The sequence below is a fragment of the Protopterus annectens genome, chromosome 9.part0, assembly GCF_019279795.1.
Source record: "Protopterus annectens isolate FY-2018-M chromosome 9.part0, PAN1.0, whole genome shotgun sequence".
NCBI classification, from domain to species: domain Eukaryota; kingdom Metazoa; phylum Chordata; order Ceratodontiformes; family Protopteridae; genus Protopterus; species Protopterus annectens.
This window is the reverse complement of record NC_056743.1, coordinates 1,326,068,200-1,326,093,440: the sequence shown is the minus strand read 5'-3', so window position 1 is coordinate 1,326,093,440 and position 25,241 is coordinate 1,326,068,200. Positions and strand designations below refer to the sequence as shown.

The window sequence follows — 25,241 nt, the reverse complement described above, 5'->3', positions numbered from 1 at the left end:
AACAGTCTTCAAAATTTATTTGTTTTCACTGGTGCTGCAGCCTTGGAGATAGTATAGTACTAAGAGAAATTCTATGGGAATAAATGCATGGATGACAATTCTTATTTCTGACTTTTCTGTAGTTTGCTTTGGTTTCTTTTTTGTGATTTATGCCTGTAGTCGTGATTCAAACTCATGGGTTTCTGTGAAATTTTGACTTGCTACACCCATTCCTGAACTCATTAGATTAGGGGGGTGGGGCTACCCCGTTGCAATCAGGCATCATACTGCAGTGAGTAGAAAGAGTCAAAAAAATACACAGCATAGTGACCTCAAATTACCTGTGTGAATATTTGTGTAGAAAGGCCTGGAGTTTTAATGAAGAACCAAGGGAAAGAGAGAAAGAGAGGGATAGAGAGAGTTGAGGGGAGAGAAAAGAGAGTGAGAGAGAGAGAGAGAGAGACACGGACAGCCATCAGCCATTTTCTGCTTCTGTTATCAATGTTTCTGTGTTACCCGTTACGGATAGAATGTTTAGTGCAAATGATTACATAGCACAAGCAATCTATAAAATTACTAATATATGTGAGACTTTTAGTTACAAGGTATTTCATATCTGTAAAATCAGTCTATCACAGCTTGCAAATGCAATTGTCAGAAACAGAGCTATCATTCTGAAACTAAAGCGCATTTATAGAATCTGCTTACTCTGAAGCACAGTTCTTGGCAGTCTGCCATTTGTCTGCTGCTTAGGTACGGAAGTGCATTCTTGATGTGCAGCCTCCCTTTCCCTTCTCACTCTCACTCTTTAATTCCTATTGTAAATAATTTGCAATATTATATATACATATTTGTCTTTTTCATGGATAACATCATTTTTTCAAATGTACATCAGATGAAGCCATCCAGAACAAAAGATGACATACGATGCTTGCTTTTCTTTTTGATGAGGGAGGCTTGGTAGGTTTAGCACAATTTGTATTTGTTATTCTTATCTGTATCAGATTTTTGTATATTTCCACATGGTGTATGTATCTACACCAAACCATTTAATTAATTAATTAAAACTGCCGAACTAGCAATTCAAATGAGCCATAATTTACAATAGATTTACAGACAGAAGATTCAGGCAGTTGTCTGTCCTGACGACGATTTTCATGAAATGGTGGCACGCTTCCCTTACAGCCACATGCTTACTGAATGTTGATTAATGAAAGGAGCAAATTATCGCCAAATCCTTTTCAGTAAGTCACACATTCTGCTTAATCAGCTAGGCAGCAGGCTTGTCTGTACGCCTGGAAAGTAAAGCTGTATGAAAACACTTAGACTACCTTCTGCTGGAAATTGTAAATTTTCACATGGCAACCATTAGAAATTGAATTTTCATTTTTTTAACATAGATGAACTAGTTAATTGACCTAGTTAAAGTATGTTGCAAATTAATTTTGTTCAGCAGGTAAACACACAAGCTGAACTTGGTCCTTATAGGAGTTTTTGTAAATGACTTAAAATGTATGGACTGTGGATTCATTCTTCTATCAGATGATCGCTTATCTAATGTAACTTTAATAGTCAGACCATTTTCAGTATTTTCTATGTTGGGATAAAGCTTTAGCTATGACTCAGATAACCTCAGTTTGAATAGCAGCTTTGACGCTGGAAGAAACTGATGATGAGGGAGGATGGCACTGTGCAGATGAAGCTGGCTGATATATCCTAGGGGAGGGACAAAGGGCTCTTGTCAGCTGAATGTCACTGTATAAGTGAAGGCTTGTACAGCACTGAAATAGCCAATACCAGGTAGACAGGCTTGGCAATCCCATACTGGCGACTGCAGCCCTTACGACATGTGGTGGAAGCATGCACAAACAGAAATACAACAACACATGCACCCACATACACACACACGTGCGCACGCACACACACACACACACACACACACACACACACACACACACACACACACACACACACACACACACACATGCACACACACACACTCATAGGCATACACACACACACACACACACACAGGGCATAGGAGTTCACACAGTGATGTGGGTGATCATGAGAGCCACCAGGGGAGGGTTAAGGCCTCACACAGAAATGCCTTCCATGATGGGTTGACAGCAAGAGAACAAATCTTTTTCTTGACTGATACTATATGTCCTTCATTTTGTTGCACAGTTTTGCTGATGATGTCTGAGTCTCTTACTGGTTCTATACAGGTTTGTACATCTCTGGATCCCACACTTCATAGAGCCAATATCACCAACTGAGTCTACTCTGGTCTTGGAAGAGGATCTTGTATGCTGTCCAGGTTTGGGATGTCTCTAGCACAGAAATGAGAATTAACATGAACTGAGGCCGTTCTGCTGGGATTTCTTACAATTTATTTGTTATGCAGCTACTTGCTTAGGTTTCACTGAGCGGTCACTCACTGTGCACATACATATAAGCACATGTGCATTCATATCTTTCCTGATATACTGCTAACACCTTTGTAACTTGAAGTCACACATTGTTGCTTTGTGTAACATTCTCTGCTCTCCACCAGAAAATGGTACAGTTGCTGATCCATCAAACTTCCTTGAGCTAAGCAAATTGGCTGGTGGCCACTCAAGTTTACCCCTCCACCCTACCCTCTAGCTGACAGGATCCCAAATGATCCTTGGTTACAAAAGGCACAGATACCAGTAGTCTGATACCACAGTCTGTGGTTGGATTGCAATTGTGACTGTATTATAAATTCTTCTTCAGGATTTGTGTTTCAATACTTTTAATAGCTGTATATATCTGCTTAAAGTTGCATTCCTGTGCCTTTATGTTTACCTTGCTAGTGTTTTTCCCGTTCTTTGAGTCTCCCCTACCCCCCAATGAGACATTAAGCTAAAAGTTTCTGAATTTCTAACCATGGGACTTGAGGTCCAGTATTGGCTTTAATTGATTAGATCTCTCTCTAGCACATTTGCTATATTTAGCACAGAGCCACATCCCCCCAGGGTCTTTCATTCAAGACTCTGAGAGCTGTGAGATACAAGCTTTTTATCAAAGGGGAAGAAAAATATTTTTATTTAAATTCTGCTTAAATATTTTAAGTTGCACTTATAGTGGCCTGTGTGGTGATACATGTTTGCACTTCTCTGCTTTTTGTCTGCCATTTAGCCAAAAAAGTTATCTATTTGCATTTCTTTTATTTGTTCTGGAACCTTAGTCTTATAGCTTCTTTTGCAGTCATGTGAAAATTTTGTATTACTGCAAGATTTTAGCATTTTTTATACATTATACCATACTTCAATTTCCATAAGTAGAATTACATGTGAAAGGTAACTTTTTTGTATTTGTAACCCAGAATACCTTCTTTCACAGTTGTGGCAGGACTGTGATCTACTCCCAGATTTAAGCCTCATTTCGTCATTTATTACAGCATTGCTGGCAAATGTCTGCATAGTTTGGTGCCTTAGTCTGTGGTAGGATTGTGGTAGAGGCAGTATTATGAATTTTTCTCCAGGATTTGTGTTTCAGTACCTTTTATGGCTGTATGTTTGTCTTTCGGCTTTTTCCTGGTAAGGGGTCGCCACAGTGGAACTCTGGTCCGCTAATGATTGGCAGTAGATTTTTACGAAACGCCGAGGTGCCAGCTTGACACCCAACCTTCAACGAAGGCACACCCATTTACGCACGCATGTCTTTCGAACACTACCCAACCACGGGGAGGACATGCAGACTCCGCACAGAAGGCACTCCCAAGCCAAGCCGAGAATCGAACGGGAGAACCTCTTGCTGTGAGGTAACAACGCTACCGCTGTACCACCGCGGCATACACCTTTCATGGCTGTATATACCTGCTTAAAGCTGCATTCCAGTAGCCTGGTGTCTTAATGTGTGGTGTGATTGCAGTGGTGTGAATTCTGCTCCAGGATTTGTGCTTCAATACTTTTTAAAGCTGTGTATACCTGCTTAAAGTTGCATTCCATTGTCTTTCTGTATCCCTTGCTATTATTTTATCTCCCTCTTCTTTGAGTCTGCCCCACCTACCATTAAGATAAACATTTCTGAAAGTCTAACCATAGGACTAGAGCTCCAGTTTGAATTTTTCCCCAACCCTCCCACTCTTCTCTTGTGGTTTTAAAAAGCTGTCTCTCTGGCTTCCATCCCTTGTGGTAATCTGACTTCCAAATTCCCTCCCATCTATCTTTCTTTGCTATTGTCTGCTGCATAACCTATTTAAGTACTTCCCCATCAACTGTTTTCCATATCCATAATACTAAGTGCCCACCCAGCAAACTATTATTGCAGTTGAGTAAATGTCCCTTACTACAAATTGCCTCCAGCTCTTTTTTCCAGAGCTCCTATCTGCTTGACCCCCTTGCCACACTCTGGGGGGAGTTCTGAGTTAATCCTTCTCCATTTTTGGCAGATAAGAGATTGTTTTGCAATTCAGTTAACTGTTTAGCATGCTACTGCTTTAGTTTTGCTTTATTTGTTAACTTTACCTTTAAATTATTCTAAAGGTCCCTAATGTTGAAATTGCATTGCCAAGGTAGTTTAAGTTGCTTTGTTGCAGCATGACACTCACAAACAATCTTTCTTGGTGTCATTACATCAAGATATTAGCAGTGCGCTGCACAGATACAAATGCCCTGAAAGTAAATTGATCTATAAAACTTCCCTTTGAACTGAAACTGTAACTTAGTATGGCTAGAACAAAGCCATTGAGTGGGCCCAAGCTTAGAGCGGTTAGTTTGCACATTAAACAGCAATACTATCAAATCTCAGCACAATCTAACATAGTCTAGTGCCAAACACCAGAGAATACCCAAGGACCTCTGTATAACCCAGTCCATCACCTACAGTAGCCAGCACAAATACAGGTCCAGACAACATGGATATACAATTTCCAAATGTCTGCATAGCATTCTTGGTAGATACAGGCATCCTGAGACAATGTAGCAATTGTCTCATGTTTATAGACAATCATTTAATCCTTAAAGAAATAAACACAGTATGCAAGAGATGCACATACACGATTTCAATGGGGACAAAAATCTTGCATGCAAAGAAGGCTGTCAAGAATACACACACACACACACACACACACACACACACACACACACACACACACACACACACACACACACACACACACACACACACACACACACCAAATTATGATGAGGCACTAAAAAGTAATCTTCCCAAACCTCAAAGACCTCCTAATTCTATAAATGGTAACACCTATCCTCAGCAATTTCTTAAGCACTCACCAAAAGCAACACCAAACACCATGCATGCGTTTACACCCAGTGGACCTCAAGAGCACAGCTCATAAGACAAGCGAACACATTGCCCATGAATCTTGTCATATGGGTCTCCACTGTATGACCCATAGATGCCCCACTCACCAGACTGAACAAGGAGAAGATAATGGTTAGTTACTTATCTGGAGGTAGTTAGCTACTTATCTGGAGCCAGGATCTGCCATATTATGCATGCACTCAGGTCACTACACCACACGTACCAGTATGATTCTGTCATAGTCTATGTGGGAGTTAATGACCCGAGATGTACTTCCCTGGACTATATGAAGAGAGACGTTGATCTCTCTGAATATGTGTCTCAGACAGGTATGGCCCTTGCATTGAGCAGCATTCTACCTTCACCAAGGATGATGCCACAGTACGATCAAAAAGTGATTGACTTCAACAATTGGCATAGTGTCTGATGTCTTTTCAGGGGGATCAATATTTGTCAGCATATGGGCGGACATGGTTAACAGACCATGTTGCTTTGCAAAGGATGGTCTGAACCTGACTCCCATAGGTTCTGAACACTGGCGAATGGGAAATCAGGATTGGCAGTACTACCTCCACTAAGAGACTGGCACCAGCATGGTACCTCAGGGCTTCATGCTGCGACTGTTCCTATTTGGCATCTACTTCTTGGAGGTGAAGGCTGGTGTCAAGGGCCTTTGAGTGACCAAGTTCACAGATGACTGCAAATTGGGAGCTATCATAGATTATCCTCATGACATAAACATCTTACAAGAGAATCGGACACAGACAAATGACTGGCACCAACTTCATGGACTAAAACTCAATGCCAAGAAATGCATTATGTTGCCTTTTGCGAAAACTGCCACCCAGACCAATTACTCCATTGATAAGACAACCTGAAGAGCTGAAGTGGTAGTCAGGGAAATGGGAGCATATGTAGACAGTAATTTGGCTTTTGACCAACATGTGGCCAAGGTTGTAAGAAAATCATTCTATGTCAACCAACTTATAAGTAAGATCCTGGCATCCAGGTCCAAGGAAGTCATACAGCCACTTTATTCAACCATTATCAGACCCATGATTGAGTATAATGCCCCCATCGGCATGTACCAAACCAGACTTATGCAACAGTTGGAATGCCCACAAAGGTTGCTTACCAGGAGAATCCAGGGTATGAAGACATTTGTCTTTATGGATCACTCTAGAACCTTATCTCTATACCCTGTCTCCTACAAGTTACTGAGAGGTGATCTATACTTGGCATACAAAGTATCCTCAGATGGACCTTTTGCACATCCGTAGAATGAACCGCATCAGAACCACTGGATACAAAGATTTAAATTTTGCTTGTGACACAAATAAGACATGTTGGTGAGACAGATATGTGTCTCAGAAGAACCCCAAGCTCTGGAACAGGCTCCCCAGCCATGTGAAGCAAAATCCAAACCTAACCCTATTTAAGTGTAACCTTGACTAAAGGATGGGAATTGGAAATTCTTTCCCGGTCTTCCCCAAGTCTCTGATAGACAAAGGCAGACAGTAATGCCGAAGATAACACCTGAGCTTCTGTAGGGCTGAGAGCAGATCACAGCACTTGATTTCTAAACATTTATAACCTTTTTAGTGCCACAGGATAAGAAAGTATTCTACCATTCTGCTTTGGTATTCAGCTTTCAGCTGATAGCTGCAGAAGCAGTTTCAAGAATTATTTAGTGACCTTTGTTGCTCTGGAGGCATAGAGGGATAAACCCCTGTCTACGGCACATTTGACCCAGGTTTGGTTAGCTGCTTGGGTAGTTGATGCAGCTGCAGGGCGGGGTGAGAGTTACCATGCCTGGAGGCAGGACTGTGGACACCTCATGTGATGATCCTTAGTGGAGGCTGGGAATATTGCAGTTGGGAGGAGTGGTCCAAAGGGGGTGATATTGTGATGAGACATGGCTGGCCTGCTGCAGAAGTGGAGTGATGTCTTGTCTCCATTGCACACCCACCTCTTGGAAAATGCCACAGAGAACAGTAGGATGGGGGGAGACACAAGATAGACCACATAAAGTAATCCCCCCAGCTGATGGTGACAGCTAGACCCTCCTGGATGCCCTTAAGTTCCACGACCAGCTCCCAGCAGGTAAAACTGGGAGAATAAAAATAAGTGCTGGAAAAACTGCCTATAGTCAGGGACATAGGGGTAGCAAGAGAAGTGAAAAAGCACTAAAAGAGTATTATTTAACATTCAAAAATCCAATGTGTTCCCATCTCATGTCTTAGCCAAACATTGCATCCACTGAAAATACAAAGAATGTAACTGTGATCCTCAGAGCAGTGAAAATTTAAGTGTGAAATTCTTAACAGACATGGCAAAATATTTATTAGAATTATTTCTTTAGTCCAGTAGACAAATATGTCATCATAAAATGTGCATAGCACTGATTAGGCACCTGAATGGTTAGGTAAAACTGTGATCTAGTAACCAGTCAAAGTACCTTGATGTTGGCACCCCCAAATCAATCCAGGCTGAACATCTTTGAATGTTTCAAAAAAATGTTATTGTTAAGTACGCTCATCTTCTTCCTAGACTTCATCAGAATACTACCACACCTTCCTAGCCTTTATATATCCTTCCAATAAAAATACCTAATTATCAAAAATGACATCACTTCCTTTATAAATTACAATCACACTGAATTAATTTCCTGTAGCATCATATAATAAGGGCTCAAGTATTAAAAATATTTAAGAAGCAGGTTTAGTAAAGGAAATATGTCCAACAATTCTAGCAAGGTAGGTACATATAAATGAGGGGCCTGTCACCAATGTAAATATAAAGCAAATTGTCGTGACTTGAATCTTCCCACTACAAGTATTCCTATGAAGGCTAAATGACATTTTGATTACTCCTTAAAAGGGGTAGTATATCTTGCTTACTGCCAGATTTGTTTTTGTTTTTATATTGGTAAAAGAGAAAGAACTTTGAGAACTAGGATATATGAGCATTATTATGATATATTCAGATGGGTTGAATCAAATGCATTGTATAGGCACATTAAGGGTTGTGAAAAAGGTACATTTTTATTTGGGTAATGGGAGACACAGTTGCAAATTAGTTTGGCAGTTACGACTTGATGCAGATACTCCCCCCCTCCAGCACTTAATGGGTACATATCACTGGGTCCTGTTTTGAAAATGAGAGCAGCCAAACTATAATTTATTTTTATTTAATTCAATGGAATTCCGTACTTAATGGATTTTATGATGTATTTATTAAGGTTTGAGATGTTTAAGAATTTCTAGTATAAAGGTGAAGATGTGCACATATTACCCTTACTATTAGGAATACATAAATATATTTTATTATGTGAGGCTACAGGAAATTAATTTGGTGCGATTTTAATTTGAAAAGGAAGTGATGTAATTTTTGATAATTAGGTATTTTTATTGGAAGCATATATAAAGGCTAGGAGCAATCTGTGTGGTATTATTCTGGTGAGGTTTATGAAGAAGATGAAAGCACTTAATAATAAAACTTTTTTGAAATACTCGAAAATGTTCAGCCTGGATTGATTTGGGGGTGCCAACATTGAGGTGCTTTGACTGGTTACTAGTGATTTTTCAACTTCATTCCTACTATCAGAACTACTAAACATGTGAGCTAACCAATCGGTCATGATGACAGCAGGAAGTCAAGTAGAGGCACTGATACATGGCATGTTAGCCAACCTATTCATTTTATTTATGTCTTGCATTCCAACTAACTTCAATATAGTAGTATCTGTGCATTGAAATTTTCAGTGGGGGGTTTACAATAGGCAAGAAAGCCTGAATTTTTATTTTTTTTGCAAGGACTGTATTATTTGCTTAGCTGTGGTAAAAACAGCCCAACACAAGTGATGGAATGGTGAAAGCATTGTTTAATGAATATTAACAAACATGTGTGCTAGCAAATTTTGTGTTAGGATTACTTACACATAGCGCAGTGGTCATGTGGTGAACATTGATAAAGGCCTGGATAGTTCCCTGATGATCTAAGCTCAGATAGTAGCTTGGGCACTGTAAATGCCAGGCAGGGTTAGTTCCCTGATGATCTAAGCTCAGATAGTAGCTTGGGCACTGTAAACGCCAGGCAGGGTTAGTTCCCTGATGATCTAAGCTCAGATAGTAGCTTGGGCACTGTAAACGCCAGGCAGGGATAGTTCCCTGATGATCTAAGCTCAGATAGTAGCTTGGGCACTGTAAACACCAGGCAGGGTTAGGAGTGAGTGTTTCACTTTGACTCTCCCACTTGCCACCCTGGATGGAGGGGAAGGTGGTGTGGTTTCTAGTTAGCATATTGATCCTATGCAAGGGAGGCCAGAATGATACTCATGGCCATAGACTAAGGGACATGAGCTGTAATCTCCAGACAGAGATGATAGCTGTCATGGGCATGTTAGTGGAGCATAGACACATAGTGGGGAGGTAAAGGATATCCCATAGTGATGTGACACTAGTGTCCAACATCTAGGGAGGGGGGGTTAGAGACATAGTAAACATTCCCCTTATAGACTGTGTTCTTAATGATATGCCTGCTTAGTGAGAGGGGCAGAATTAGGGTTCTTCCTGAAACATGGATGGCCCTGGAAGATGAAGTCAGACCCCCCCCAAGCCATTGTGATAAGGATGAACTTTGTGGCAGAATGTGAATGACCGGGCATCAGTGAGGTCACAAGCTCCCCCATCATTGCTTGCATGACAGCCCCCCCTCAGCCATCTCTTGGTACTCATGGGCCCCTACATTGAGAACAAATGGATTTGAGACGTCTAGAAGAGGGCTTGAGGGACAACAGACATGGCGGCAAAAAGCATTTAAGTAAATATGCTACACTGTAGAAACGTATAATGTTTTTTTAAATTACAGAAATATGATAAAAAGAACATATTCTATTCTAGCTCTACTTATGTGACTCTTTCTGTGCAGTCAGATTTATTTGCAGCAGTTTTTCCATGAATCAGACCCGAATGAATTATCTTACCCATTTCAGTGAGCCCACCTAATTGCAATAAGCCTCATCCAGGAAGTAGGGTTTTAATGTCTTGGTGATGTTTAGAGGAACGGACAAAGCCTTGATATTGTAATGAAGAAAATTCCATATCAGTGGAACTAATATTGAACTAGAGAGACTACATAGTACCTTGGCCGAATGTTGAATCTTTGCTAGATATTATTTTTTGTGATGTTTTCTTAGAATTACTTTGTGCAAAAACTGCAATGCTCTTGTTTAAGTTATAGACTGCAGTATAAACGAGGAGTTTTGCTCCATTCATAACAGGCAAGCAGTTGTCCCTTGGTAGAGTCATGCAGTGGTGTTGATGTTTACTCTCTGGTTCTCCAGTCATACGCTGACAGATTATGTTTGGTACTGCCTGTAATTTGTTGATCAACGTTTTGATGACCATGCAATTGTAATGGGAAAGCCACTCTGTGATAGGTAAATTGCATCCTTTGCATTTCCTTGCTTCTCTGGAGAAGTAATTGGTTGTTCTGTGGCAATATGACTACATAGCTATGGTTCTGTTACAATTTTAGTTATGTGTAAGAAAGAAAGGAATTAGTAGAACCTATAGTTATCAGAATCCTGTACTTTGAGTTTCACTTAGAAGTATGGAGACTGACATCTCTGTCCCTGCCTTCACTAGAATGACCAGTACATATGACCTTAGGTTTGATAATATGACCTTAAAGTCGATTATTGACATTTGGCTCAAGGAGCTGTGTATCAATTACACTATCACATTTTCATTCAGTCATTTTATTCTTTACAACCAATACCTGACTTATACAGAAGTCCAGTACTGTTATCACTCTAGTTTATTTAATTTATTAATTTATTTGTTAACAGGGTAAGTGAACTTGTTTTTATTTGCCCCTTTATGGACATGACCCAGGCCATAAGATCAAGGGTAAATACATGTGTAGGGACAATTTAGTGTATGCCAATCAACCATGTTTTTAGAAAGTGGGAGGAAACAAGAATACCCAGAGAAACCCCATACAGATGCAGGGAGAATGTGCAACGCTCCACACAGACATGATCAATGGTCAAGAATGAACTCAAGGTCCTAGAGCTGTGAGGCAGAGATATGACCACTAAGCCACAGTGCTGCCCCAGTTAAGACTGGAGGGCCTGTTCCTCCTAATTACACTCTTCTAGGAATCATACCACTTTCCCTATGAGTGCCGAAGTCTGACATTCAGACTATGGACATGTTAAGACATGTCTGTTTGAACATCTCAGCTGCCTTTTTAAGAGGTTGAACACTCTCTTTAACTCATTGGTATATAAGCACAAAAATCCACGTCTTTTCCTCTATGTGTCTCACAGATGATGTGACAACCTTCTCACCTCCAGGAAAAAAAATTCAGCTACAAGTACCTTGTCTTGGGATTGTGAGTTTCCCTATACCTGCCCTGGGCCTCTCATGAGAAGCAAATAAAGAAAAGGAGAGAGGCTACTTGTACTCAGGAAGTCTCAGTCAAGCCCTCACTATGTACAGGAATGAAGCCATATCTATATATGTGGTGCTCTTTCACCTCTTAAACAAGTTCAGGCTCTTTCCCCATCAATATGGGGATCTTCTGTGACCCTAGATCCAATTTCCATTGCCAGAGTCTAAGTTGCCTAAAGTCATCCTACTTCTGCTTGCCAGCCTGCAGGTACTGCCCCCTTACTTATGCTATTTACCTTGCAAGGGATACCACATTACTATTTCAGGATGTTTTTGGCCAGTTTACGTGACTTATCTGATCAGCAGGTCCTTGCTAGCATACATCACCTCCAGGTCTTGCTACAGAAGTAGGGCCTAGAAAAACCCATCTGGACAAGGTCCCCTAATTTTTAACCAGAATTCTCACAATGGTCTACGGTTTTGATCACAGTTTGTCTTCTTGTTCCAGAACTGTTTACTGAGGGAAACTCAAAGCACAAAACTGTGGAGAGTTCTAAGGCTCACTGAGGCATGCAAGACTCTCCACTAAGACAAGTAGAAAATCCTTTGCAGAATACCATTAAATTCAGACCATTAAATACCATAACTAGTATAATATAAACTATTAAATTAATGTAGGTATTTTATGTACAGTTGAGTTTAAAGCAAAGAACTGCAAATTTTGTGCAAGAAATTATATCACTGAACTGGCTGAGCAATCATGTTCCATTACTTACTTTATCTTATTCAGGGTCACAGGGGAGCCAAGGTCCATCCTGGCACTGTGTGCATAATGGAGAGAACTAATAGAACTAACCTTGGGGAGTAATCCATTGCAGGATGTAGGCACACACGCACACATGCACACACGCACACACACACGCACACGCACACGCACACACACACACACACACACACACACACACACACACACACACACACACGCACACGCACACACACACACACACACACACACACGCACACGCACACGCACACGCACACACACACGCACACACGCACGCACGCACACAAAATTTATCTACAGCATATCTTTGATCTTTGACATTTGTATGGAAGCTAGAGTACTTGATGAAAATATGTGTGGACAGAGGGAAGAGATGACTCCACATAGTAACTACGCCAGCCAAGAACCAAACTGGATTGCCAAGCACTGTGTGCTGTAGTACTAACTTCTGCACCACAGTGCTGTCCACTGATTAAACATTCAGCTGAAAATGCTTAAACAGGAACAGTTCTCACGAAATGATCACAAGTCTGGGTATGAGACCATAGAAACATAATGTATCTTAGGATTATTGTGTTTCCTGATATTCAGACTACAGATCTCTTCAGTTCATTTTACATAGTCTATAGCATTTACATGCACCCTCAGCTTGCCCACCCTAGGATGGAGGGTGTGACTTCTGCCTACGATCTGACATATGCCCAGTGAAGGGGGTAGTTAATTAATTGTACAGCAGATTGCTACTGAAGGGGGGCTAGAGCTAAGTGACAGCACATGTGGTCATATTAGTGATGATGTCATTAACTCTGCCCACTTTGAACATATGAAAAGGTCTCCTGCTGTGCAGGACTGTGTATGTGATACTGTCAAATGCTCCAGTCTGATCTGCCCCCCAAACCTACTGAAGCAGAAGTCCTGACCCTAAGGTATATTATTGGGGGCACTAAAAGTAAAAAATAGCAATGGCAGTAGCTCCTTTGTACCTCTTTAGCAGATATTTAGTGGTCCCCATGCGTCAATGGCCTTTAACTTGCAAAATAACTGTTTCTATACTTGCTTTACTTATTAGCATTCAGGACTTTCTTTAATGTCTTCCTGTATGGTACTTTACAGGCTTTGTCTTGTTGCTATATATTTTATACTGTCCTTGTTAGGTGTTTATATTTTGAATTTTAACACAGAACTTGCATAAAAGGTTATTGTGTTCAAAGGTATTAATCCAACAGATGAACAGATAAATAAATTATCATTAGCTGTGCTGTGAGGTACTGTTACAAAAATAAACCGTGACCAAACCCTTGTTAGATTACTTCCCATTCAAAACATTCAAGTTCCACGTTTTGTCCTTGATCCAAAGTCCATGCTGTGTTAATCAGGTAGTTTCTGCTGGGATCAGAAATTCTGCTGATGCATAGTGTAGTTGAGAAAGAACTATGGAAGCTGACCTTGGAATACCATGTGTATGTACACTTATAATCTTAAACTGATTTGAAAGTGCATTCCTTGTTCTGTAATCATTGTTCTGCTAACTGAATAGGTTAAGAAAAATGTAAATGTTCTAAAATGTTTATTAATCAATCTGTTTTGTCTACCAGCCTTGTTTGGCTGTAGGTTGAGTGCATGTAGGTTTAAAATTACAATGCCCAAAGAACTATTAAAGTTAAAGCTCAAGTTAATGGTTAACTGTTGGCTTACACACTGGTTTAAGTATTCCCTTGACACCTCTTCTATCTTTTGTATTTTAAGTTTTATTTCAGAATTTTTACTCAGTTTTATTCTTTGGGTTTGATCTACCCCTTTACCCTGTCTAGCCAGCTGCCCCCTACTTCCACTTCTGCTACCACTGCAGTTTTGCCCTGGTCAAGATAGTACAGCCTATCCTTACCCCCCCAACCCCATAGGCTACCTCCCAGTATACCCTAGGTATTTTTCATGATGGAAATGACAAAGGAGTTTTAAGTTTTCATTAAGTTTGAACTGGATTTCATTAATGGGTTATGATGCTTTGGTGTGGCATTGTTTAACCCTGCTTTTCATGGGGTGACAATGAGCTTCCATGTAGCAAACACCACACCATAGTTCATGACATCATGGTACAACAGACCACATGGTGATACCTAAGAAGACTCATGAAAAGGCATCCCATGCTATATTGCTATAAATACTCATTCTTTATTTATTCTTTTTAATGTAAAACATCAGACTTCAGAAAGCTACAAGACAGGTGCAAGGTTTGTTTGAAATGAAGTAAAGTAAGGTAACATGATTCAGGAAAGAAAGAATGTTCCTTAGTTGAATTCAATGTTTTAATTCTGGAATGGCTTTTATGCTTAACAATACTTTTTTGTTTTATTATTTTTTTGTGTCTATATCTCTTCCTGTTGACATCCATTCATGCTATAATCAGCTAATTAGCTCATCCTCCCAGATAGCCTCTGATCTAGTGAGAGCAGGGGTTCAGGGGTTCAGGCAGAATCCTGCTATATTGCTGCAGGTGGGTCCTCCCTCTCTAGAGAGAGAGAGACAGAGATAGAGAGAAAGAGAAAATAACCTTACAGTATAAAACCTGTAAGATTTGCCACTCACCCTTAATGCAGGTAAACGAGAGGGGAGGGTTGGGAAGTAGGTATCATATACATGGTGGAGGCTTTTAGGATACAGTCAGACAGAGAGAGCGTGGCATTATCATCCAAGATGTCAGCTCACTCATGATCGCTACCCACAGCCAGGGAGATACACTCATTCTCCATCAGGGCGTGCCCTTATTGCATGCAGTACCCCAAGTCCCTTATCCTGGATGGATGAGCTGATATAGGCTACTCATCTCCCCCCAGTTCTTATAGCACCCAAGCCCATAATGACTAGGTTATAGTCTGTGGTCCATCCCTCTAATCCATGCAGTCAGGTGATTTAACAATAATATGATGGGTTTTTGTGATACAAAATGTGTTTCCTAAATTACATTGTTTTATTACATTAATATCAATCATTCCTGTACCTCTAGAGTCTGTTTCCATTCACTGTCCCTCTTTTATTCTTAACCCCACTGTCATGCCACTGTAAATTTCTTCTCATCAGTGTGGACCCTTCTTTAGCAGAAATACATGCGGCCAAGTGCCATTTTCTACCTGGCTAAGATAGTCTCAGAGCAGATTCTTTTAAATTGATTTCTTGGATTTGAGCTGTGTCACTCAACTGAAATGTTCACATTTTCCATAATTTGATTGTTTTGATTATGTGATTACCCTCCTTACTCTGAAAAAAGAAAAAGAAAAACATAAAACTAGATGACCTTGGTGAGAAGCCATGCAATAAAATGTCATACAAGGGAAGAGAGCAGTACTGTTACAATGGAGCTCCAAATGAGTGCAGATTAGAAATTGTGCCTAAGCAGCAAATGCAGTGTTTCTTACAAATTTGTCAGGTATTTCAGTTGAGGATTAGTGAAGAAAGGCAAGAAAGGCAAAAAACATAGATATTAACAGACATGCAAGTAGAAGGTCAGAAGGTTGAAGGTAACTGAAGGGAAAACTGTCTGCTATAGACTCTAAAAGTCTGGCACCTTAGAGACAAGGGTTGGCAGCAAAAATGATACACAGTTAATATGATGTACTATGGAGCAGTGCAGGCAACTCAGTAAAAGTAAACCTGCACATTCCTACATAAAGTGATCACACATGTCCACAGCAGTTCAATAGACAACAATCTGTCTGTGCAGGTAATAACATGGCTTCCAAACTGTTCCTCAGTGTGAATTTATTATGTAGTATACTATATTATATTGCTCATATAGCTGGCTGCTATGTTGGAAGTGCAGATTTTGTAGAGAGACAAAACTTTTCTTTTCACTCCCCTTCTAAATACTACTGTAACACTTATTACTATCCTTAACCTCTAATCTTAGATGGCAGGTATGCTTCTCAACCGTTCTCTCTCTAGCTCAGGTGGCAAACAGACAAAACTTTCTTACTTTCCCTTCTCACTACCTTCTTTTCCCCCCTTCGATCATGGCACATAACCCATCAAACCTTAAGTAGTCAACTAGGCCACACATAGACCTCTCAATTCCATCTTTAATCTAGGTAATAGGAGGGCTAAAGCTTGCATTTGTTACCTTTCAAATTACACTTTTACTCCTCTCACATACGGAAGGTAACATCCAACTTTCTTAAGTGGGATTATCTGTCTTTCCTTGCTATGTAGCCTAGGTGGTAATTAGGTGACACTATCTCTTCCTCTTTCTGTTATGTTGCCTTTATCTGTATTTAAGACTACATAATTGGTTACACTATTCAAGGCTGTCATGGTGCTTCTGGCTGACCGGATACCATGTTGTTTTTTGAATAACAGGGCGTACTTTTGAACGTTGGTGACAATCTATAAGTTCATTGGTTCATAGGTTCATAGGTAATTACTAGCCTAATGACCTCAGGGGGCCTTTTTAAGTTTAACCATGCATCCCAAAGGTGAGAATCAAACCCTGTACCTTGCGTCTGCAAGGTAAACACCTCAACCATTAAACCAACCCCAATCTAGTTTGTTGGATATCTTACCTGATATGATAAAGATGGATACAGGCCTAAAGTCAATGGTATGTACTAGTTTCTTAAGGTGTGGTTTACCACTGCTTGTTCCCATATTACTCACATGGCATTGTTGCAGAGACAGAGGTTGTAAGTATGCTGTAACTGGTGTGTGAAGTGTTCTCAACACATTTTAATAAACCAGGGTTGGAGACCATTAGAACTAGTTGGTCCAAATATTGTACTTTGGTCTAACAAATTTTAATTGTCCATAAATTCCTTTCTTCACATTCTCACCTATATGATATATCCTGTATCAGCCTGTCATGCATCACATGGACTCAATCTTTCCTTTTTCTACCTTCCCATCACTCCAATACGCTAACTATTCCCTTTCACCTCATTCACTTCTGCCTTCGGCCTACTTCCAATATGTAGTAATTACACACTTTTTTCTTTATTCAGCTCACTGTATACGTCAGTCTGATCCCCCTTCATTACCACTCTTCCTCCTTCTTACCCCCACTCCAAACAAGGAAACCCTTCACTCTCCTCCTCCTGCCTTCCTCCTCCACAGATGCAGAATTGCCCTTTGGCTCTTCCCGTCCCTATCCTCTCAATCCAAACTTCAGCTTTCCTTGCTGTTCACCCTTGTACTTTCCTTACCTCAGCCCACTCCTCCTGCCTCTCCTTGCCTTTACTTTGGTCTGTACAAATATACACAGAATTCTCATAACCCTCTGATGTCTCCTCTGTGTTTGTCATCCTTTTACCATCCTTCATCTTTACTACATTCAGTCTCACCTTTTCCTTTTGTTCCTTCAGCTACTACACTGGTAACTTCCTTGCATCCTCTATACATTCCTGCTACGCAAATCAGATTCATCTTATCACTCACATCCTTCCTAACTCTTTATTGCAGACCTTTCATCTTTACATATTCATTTTCCTTTCCTTCCCATTCTGTCCCATCTATTCTCTCCTCTCCTTACTTCTCATTTGAAGCTCTTCCCTTCCCTTCTACTTACTAATCTGTTTTCATTTAATCATTACACTGACCTTCATCACATACAACACTCTAGCCATCCAAATTAATCTCCCTTCTCACTCATTTCCTCTGCGTTCTCACTACCTACTCAACCTGCAACCTTGTTCTGCATCTTTTTCCCTTTTTTGACATTTCTGCCACTCCCTCTCCATGCACATCTCTCCTTCTGTTTTGTTTTCCTTACCATGTGTGCACGACTATATAAATGTCTTCATCTTAGAATTCTCCACCATTCCATTCCCTCTCTTCTTTCAGACCTGTATGCCACCTCTGATGCCCCGTGTGTTCTCCTCTGTGTAGAGTAACTGAAAGTCTGCAGTAGAACTCACCCTGGGTATATTCCCTCCTGCCCTATCTCATGGCTTTTAATACCCCTTTCTGCATTTTATCTCCCCTGCATTACTTTGAATTTATGTTCTCATGTCTGTCAGACCCCCTCAGTCCTCTCCCTTTCTATCCCCTATCATGTATCAAATCTCACACTATTCTGCACCCCCCCCCCTTAGTTTAGTCTCTATTCCAACACCTCTCCCATCTATCATCCCCTCTCTCAAATGAGGAACACACACCATGTCACTCAGTCCACCTCTTCATCCACACACATACTTACTTTGCAAATTCGTAATGCCATATCACATTTACATTCTGACAGTATACTTAACCCTACCTAACTCCCACCTGTATGTTACCTCAAGGACCCTAAGCAAAGTCTCTGTTGGTCCAGTGCCTTTTCCTACCCTTTGATTATTAAATACATTATATTATACTGTTATACAAAGACAAAATACTTCCCCTCAAACAATTTACTACAGAAAACACAGAAACTATATAAGTAACATTTCATATTAATAGACATATTAATACACTGATTCATCAAAGCATCTTAAAAACACTAACATGCTCTTGTCAGCTTCATTAACTATCTACAAAAGATTTATATACAGACATATTTTTTCAGTAATCATACCTTTTCTTTGGTTGTGTTGATCACTGCCAGCGTGGGCCTACAGTGTGTCTCCCAACAACCTTTACCAACCTGGCTTTTCCTCAGTATCACCCCCTCAGTATTGTTTGTGCTGGACTCTTAGTTGACTTCTCTGCCTGTTTTTATTTACTAGCTCTCCTTTTCTCTCCCCTCCTTCCATCCTTTATCTTTCTTCTGTTGCATGATTACTTTTTACAACATACTCCAACCTTTCCTGACCCTTTCGTACTCACCACCACTACAACCTTCCACCTCATATAGCTCTATGTCTACCACAGTCTCTCTTTACTTCTACTCACCATTCCTCCCTTGGTCATAGTAAGCCCTAATTTTAACTATGATGGTCATCGCAGTCACTGTTGCAATACTGGGTTTTGAGAATTCCTGCCTGCAGGAGACTGTAGTCATCATGAATATCACAGAATTTCACTACACCCCATCTGGCAGACACCCACTCTACCCAATGTCAGGACATCAGTGGTAAAAAGGAGTCATCAGCTGTCCCTGTATTTATAGGATAATAGGAGGTTATTAGATGTCATTTCAAGCCTAGCCCTTTCATCCCAATGTAATACCATAGATACTCTAGTCAATACCCAGGATTGTATTTATAGGATCTTAGGATATTACTAGCTAGACGTGTCAGTCCAATGTAGACTGCTTTCTGTTCTGTCACCAGTTCATAGGGCAATCCTGAGACCAGAGATTCAGTAAAGCTAAGTGCCCCACTTGGGAACATTTTTTTGTTCCTTTTTTTTTGGAATTGTTTCTGATTAATGTCAGTTAAAGTCATTAAATGCCTTACATTTGGAAAGCAAATCCCTCATAGAGACTTTCATTCTTATTGCTTGTTCTGCCTAGGCCCTGAGTATAACATCTCTAGTTTAATGATAGAATTATTAAGTGAAGGGCCGGGTCCCTCAGTAGATACTTTACGGATGGTAGTGTTAAACCTATGCATACAATGTCGATGGCCAGTCCCCATGCTAAACTACCAAATAAATTCAAAGAAAAGCGGTTGAATGAGTAGGAAGTCAGGGAGGCCAGATGACACTCTCATTTGTATATTCTTTTTTATGAATCATGACAATGGTATGTCCCTACCATGCTCAATGTATACTCAAGATTGTTAATAACTTCAAAGTGAGCTCACATCACATGAGACAAATGGGATAATATTTATTTATTTATTTTTATTTTTTTCTAGACAAATGAATTTTGGCTGGACATGACCCATTTTTAGCAGACGTCTGGAAAAGTTCATTATAGTAAATGTGTACAACTCAGCATATATTAGTGTATATGCAATTTCTAGATATTAGCAAATACCGTAAAATAATATTTTATTAATAGCTAAATGTACATATGTATCAATTTTGTAGACATACAGAGAAGGGGAGTACATATCAGTTTCGTCTTTATGCAGAAGATGTCACATACTTATAATGAGCGGAAGAACCATATGCACAGTATTGTGCTTACAGTTAAAAGATATGAGTTACAATATTCATATTTGTAAACAGATTGAGCCACCCCCCTCACATGGTTACTTTTGTTCTATTCTTATTCAGTTCTTTCCCTGGCTGCTTCCAGCTATTATGTTATGAGTCATTATTTGAACTATGACTTATTTATTGCTTACATAGTGATCAACAAACTCTAATTTCTTAAGAGATGTGCACAGTCTTTAGGTTCATAGGTTCATAGGTAGGTACTAGGCTATCGGCCCTGGGGCCTATATACGCCTAGTCAAAAAGCTTCCCTAGATTTCGCCACCCAAGAAAATTATTTTCCTGTGCCCCTGTCAAGCAGTGCCGCAGAAGTGATCCCCGGGGTGAATTTTCTATTTCCCATCCAGTCGTCAAGATTTTCTTAAAGAGGGCCAATGTGGAGCTTTGTTTGACATGAATGGGTAGTTTGTTCCAGAGTATGGGAAGTCTCTGGGACAGGAATCTATACCTCCATGTTCTGTTTATTGTGGTGACAAGGTTTAGGTCCCTTGAATGTGTGGTTCGGAGAGTCCAGTTCTTTCCCTTCTAGTATGACCCTTCACTTTAGAAACTAACTGTCCTCTGTCCTTTCTTTTCCGCAACCTTCACCATTCATAGCACCAAATGAACAGTCTTCACCCTCCCTGCATTCACCTTCAATTCATTCTTGCTTTATTTTACCCCACACATTGGTCTCCTCTTCAGTGCTGGCTAATGACTCTTCCATCAGTCCATAACACAGAAGCCATCGTGCCATATTTCTTCTCAACCCAATCAGGTCATTGTTTTTCACTTCCAGCCTTACTCAAAGTTCAGGAGTAGGTTTTAGTAAATGAAGAATCATAACACACAAATAAAGTAGTCATTAAGCATATTTACACCATCACCATATCTCAGTAATTGTCCTGTCATGTAAGGACTTTGGCCTTTTTTCTGTCCTTTCTCTTTCTTCTTTTTCTGCAGATTTCCTCACTTTTATATATTTCCAGATCTCCGATTATCTTTCAAGCTATCTGCCTCTCCAACACTTCACACCATTTGCTTTCTTTTCCATTACTTTTAGCAGTGTCTCCTTATCTACCATAGCCCATCTTTTCTCCGATTGTTTTCTTTCTTGTTTCTCGAGTACTACTTTACCTGTCTACTGCAGCTCTGCATTTCTGATCTGTATCCCTCCTTCCCCTTGTTCTCTTCCTTCCTCCTATACAGGCCTTTTTTTTATTTGTGACATTTGCTGGAGATGAAATCTCCTTGTTTGTGCACATCTTCTTTTTTATCTGCAGTTCCATCGGCTCTTCCTGTTGTTGTTGCTGGTTGTGTTAATCTCATGCCCACGTATCTGAACACTGAAAGGAGCAATAATGTAGCAGGACTGTTGCACTGGGGACTGTATATTCATTACACCATACAGGTAGCTCAGAAGCATTGAAAACACAAGCTACTAATAATTACTGAAAATAAACAAGTTATTATCATAGGATCATCCAATACCATCAGTTAACAAAGTAGAAGCAAGGAAAACAGATATTGCCATTAAAGGATAAAGGACAAAGAAGCATTGATTACTGAAATAGCTTTGCCTTGCAATTATTGTAGCCTGTAAGAGGCATAAAGTCATAAAATAGCAGGATATGCTAGATGAAACTATAGCAATGTAGAATAAAGAGGCCCACATAGTTCCAATAGTAACTGGAGCAACAGGGCTAGCATAAAATAATTTTTTAGCATACTTAAAAATGCTATCAGTACATGATCTCAGTAATAACTGGTGCTGGAGCCACAGTCTTAAATGCAGTGCTATTAAGTACATAATAACATCCTTCAGTAATACAGCCATCCCTGCAAATTACTACATCAATAATACATCTCTATGAGTGTCCCCAGTAGTCAGGGATTTGGGAGTACATGTAGACAATGACTTGGCCTTTCACCATCATGTTTTATATTAGTATGAAAATCATTTCATGCTGGTTAATTTATAAGCAAGAGTGTGATGACCTTGCCCTGGTCCAGCAATCAAGGAGCCTCAATCCTCACCACTAATGCCAGGGAGGTCATCTCATAGAAGAGGAAAGGATAACTGATACACACAGTAAAGTACAGTTTCCCTTAAGTGCACACAGAGATCACAGTCAGTCTGGGGCTGGTTGCTCCCTTGCTCTCCAGGTCCCCAATAAGACTCCCCACTGGCACAGCTATAGGGTCCAGATCTCAGCCTAGCTGGCAAGCTGACTTCCAGTACCCTCTCTGTCCCACCAGTGCTATGTGCCCCGTCCCAGGTAGTTGACACATCACACACACTTTGCGATAAGTATTTATACAACTTCACAGACACACCTGGGAAAGGCTGACACATATTCTCTAACTGTGTCCCTTTACCTAGACTATATGGTAGTAATTACTGCCACCACCAGCTTAATAATTATCAGCTACCCAAAGGCCCTTAAAAGGGTGTCCAATTATTACTGTGCAATATTATTATCCAGTTGGTAATGTGACTATTCAGTCTAAGGCTTATTAGAGTGGCTTATTACAATAAACTCTATAAATATGCAATGTACTCTAGAGCCTACTTTTCTCTACACAAACCAGCCACAGGTAAAGGTTTTTAAAATATTTAATAATAAATAATTAAAACACAAGACAAAACTACTACACCACAGAGATGTATAAGAGTTCAGAGATCACACAGAAACTTAAAATAATACAGTAGGACAGGTCTGATGTCAAAGAAAAACACTTACTCTAACTTTCTAATCTTTAGCTATTCTTAAGAGAAAACACAGTACTACAATCCTACTTGTGTGTATATATATATATATATATATATATATATATACATATATATATATATATATATATATATAGCATAAGCAGTGCTGGGGTTGATGGTCCAAGACAAAATGCTTACAATCTCTCTCTCAACAATAGTTTTTAAACTCACTAACAAACAGCTCTGCTAAGGCCCTCCCAAATTACATCATTTTGACACTTAGGTTTTCCCAGTATTCACATTACATCATTTTGACACTTAGTCTGGAGTTCCCAGGCAAACAAACTGCATTATTTAGCAAGCTAGCACCTGCTCAGGAAGCTACAACAATAAAATACATTTCACATGTACACTCTAGCAATCATTCCTTAAGTTAAGACAATAGAAAGAATGTGTTCAGCCAGCCAGTTCGACACCACCATTTAGATAATTGTAACTTCAAAGAACATTTGAAATGCTTGGCTTGGGTTTCCTTACAGCAGATGGCAATGTTGCAACAATCTTAAAGTTCACATTTTACAGTGTTTTCTTTCATTTAAGAACACAAGCCTGTATTTTACATTTATATATACAAATGATAGAATTATGTATCAAATTCTATTTGACTAGGCTGGCAGCCTTCACCCATCTTTCCCCAATCTTTACATTGGGTATGGCATTTGGATCCAGAGATGTTATTGTTCCATTGTACTCTGCCCTTATAAGAGCAGTCATTGAGTACAAAGCACCATTTGCCATGCATCTGACCAGGCATATGCAATAGCTGGTGTGACTATAGACGTTTCTCAGAAAATGAATATATAGTATAGAAAACAGCTCCTAAGCAGACCACTTCAAAGCATTGTCCTTATATTCAGCCTCTGATTCAGCCTTGATTGATTCATAGACTAATACTAGGCTAACTTCCCTTTGGGCCATTTTAAGCCTAGCCAATTATCCCATGTGAGAATCAAACCCTGCACCTTGTGGCTGAAAGGTAAATTCCTTAACCATTAAACTAAATTCCCACCTCATGGACTTGTTGCACATCTGCAAAACAAATAACACTACAAACACCCAATCCAGGGACCTAAACATAGCCTGCAACATAAATAGAACATGTTGGAAGGACAGTATGTGTTCATAGGTTTGTAGGTGAATACTAGGCTAATGACCACTGGTGCCTATATAAGCCTAGCCATACATCCCAAATGTAACACACAAGTTTCTTGAACTTTATTTAATGGGTGTATGTAAGTCAGGGTATGATTTATAGACTGCCTCTGTCCATTAGAGACATACGTGCAAGACCTGGGGTGAATTTAATATTTCCCATCCATTGGTGCACGTTATGCTTGAATAAGGTTAGGGAAATATTCTGCTTCACATGAATGGGAAGCCTGTTCCTGAGGAGAGAAAGTCTCTGAGACACATACCTGACTATCCTACATGTCCTATGTATGTCACAAACAATGTTCTAGTTCCTAGATCAAGTAGTTGTGATGCTTTTGGTTTTGCAGATGTGCAAACGGTCCATCAGAGTGGGATCCAAGGATACATTGTATGTCAGGCACAGATTGCCTGTTAGTCTGTAGGAAACTAAGTATAGAGATAGGGTTTTGAGGCGATCTGTATAGGACATGTTTACACCCTGTATTCTTTTTTTTTTTTTTTTTTTTTTTGATGAATGTCTGTGGACTTTCCAGTTGCTGCATGTGCCTGGTCAGGTACATATCAAAGGAAGAGTTATTCTCAATAATGGGTCTGATAAAGGCCGATACAGAGGAATGATAAGTCAAAAGTCAAAGTAAACTTTATTGTCATTCAGACTCCACAACAAGTGTAACTGAATAAAATTACTTTACCCCAGGCTCTACGTGCACACATCTAACATATACAACAATTCACATTACTACATTTAGACATTCCTACTACATAAAATTTATGTTTTACATATCAACAAACATTTACTAATCTAAAGAGA

The 25,241-nt window shown here is 39.9% G+C and overlaps 1 long non-coding RNA gene across 1 annotated transcript in view; it reads left to right on the top strand.

Moving 5' to 3' along the window:
• The first annotated feature begins 755 nt into the window (after positions 1–755).
• The window catches only part of LOC122812051, a 52,423-nt gene continuing 27,937 nt past the window's right edge, over positions 756–25,241 (top strand). Inside the window, exon 1 of the long non-coding RNA XR_006366332.1 lies at positions 756–939. This is a non-coding gene — a long non-coding RNA (uncharacterized LOC122812051). The remainder of the gene's footprint in view (positions 940–25,241) is intronic.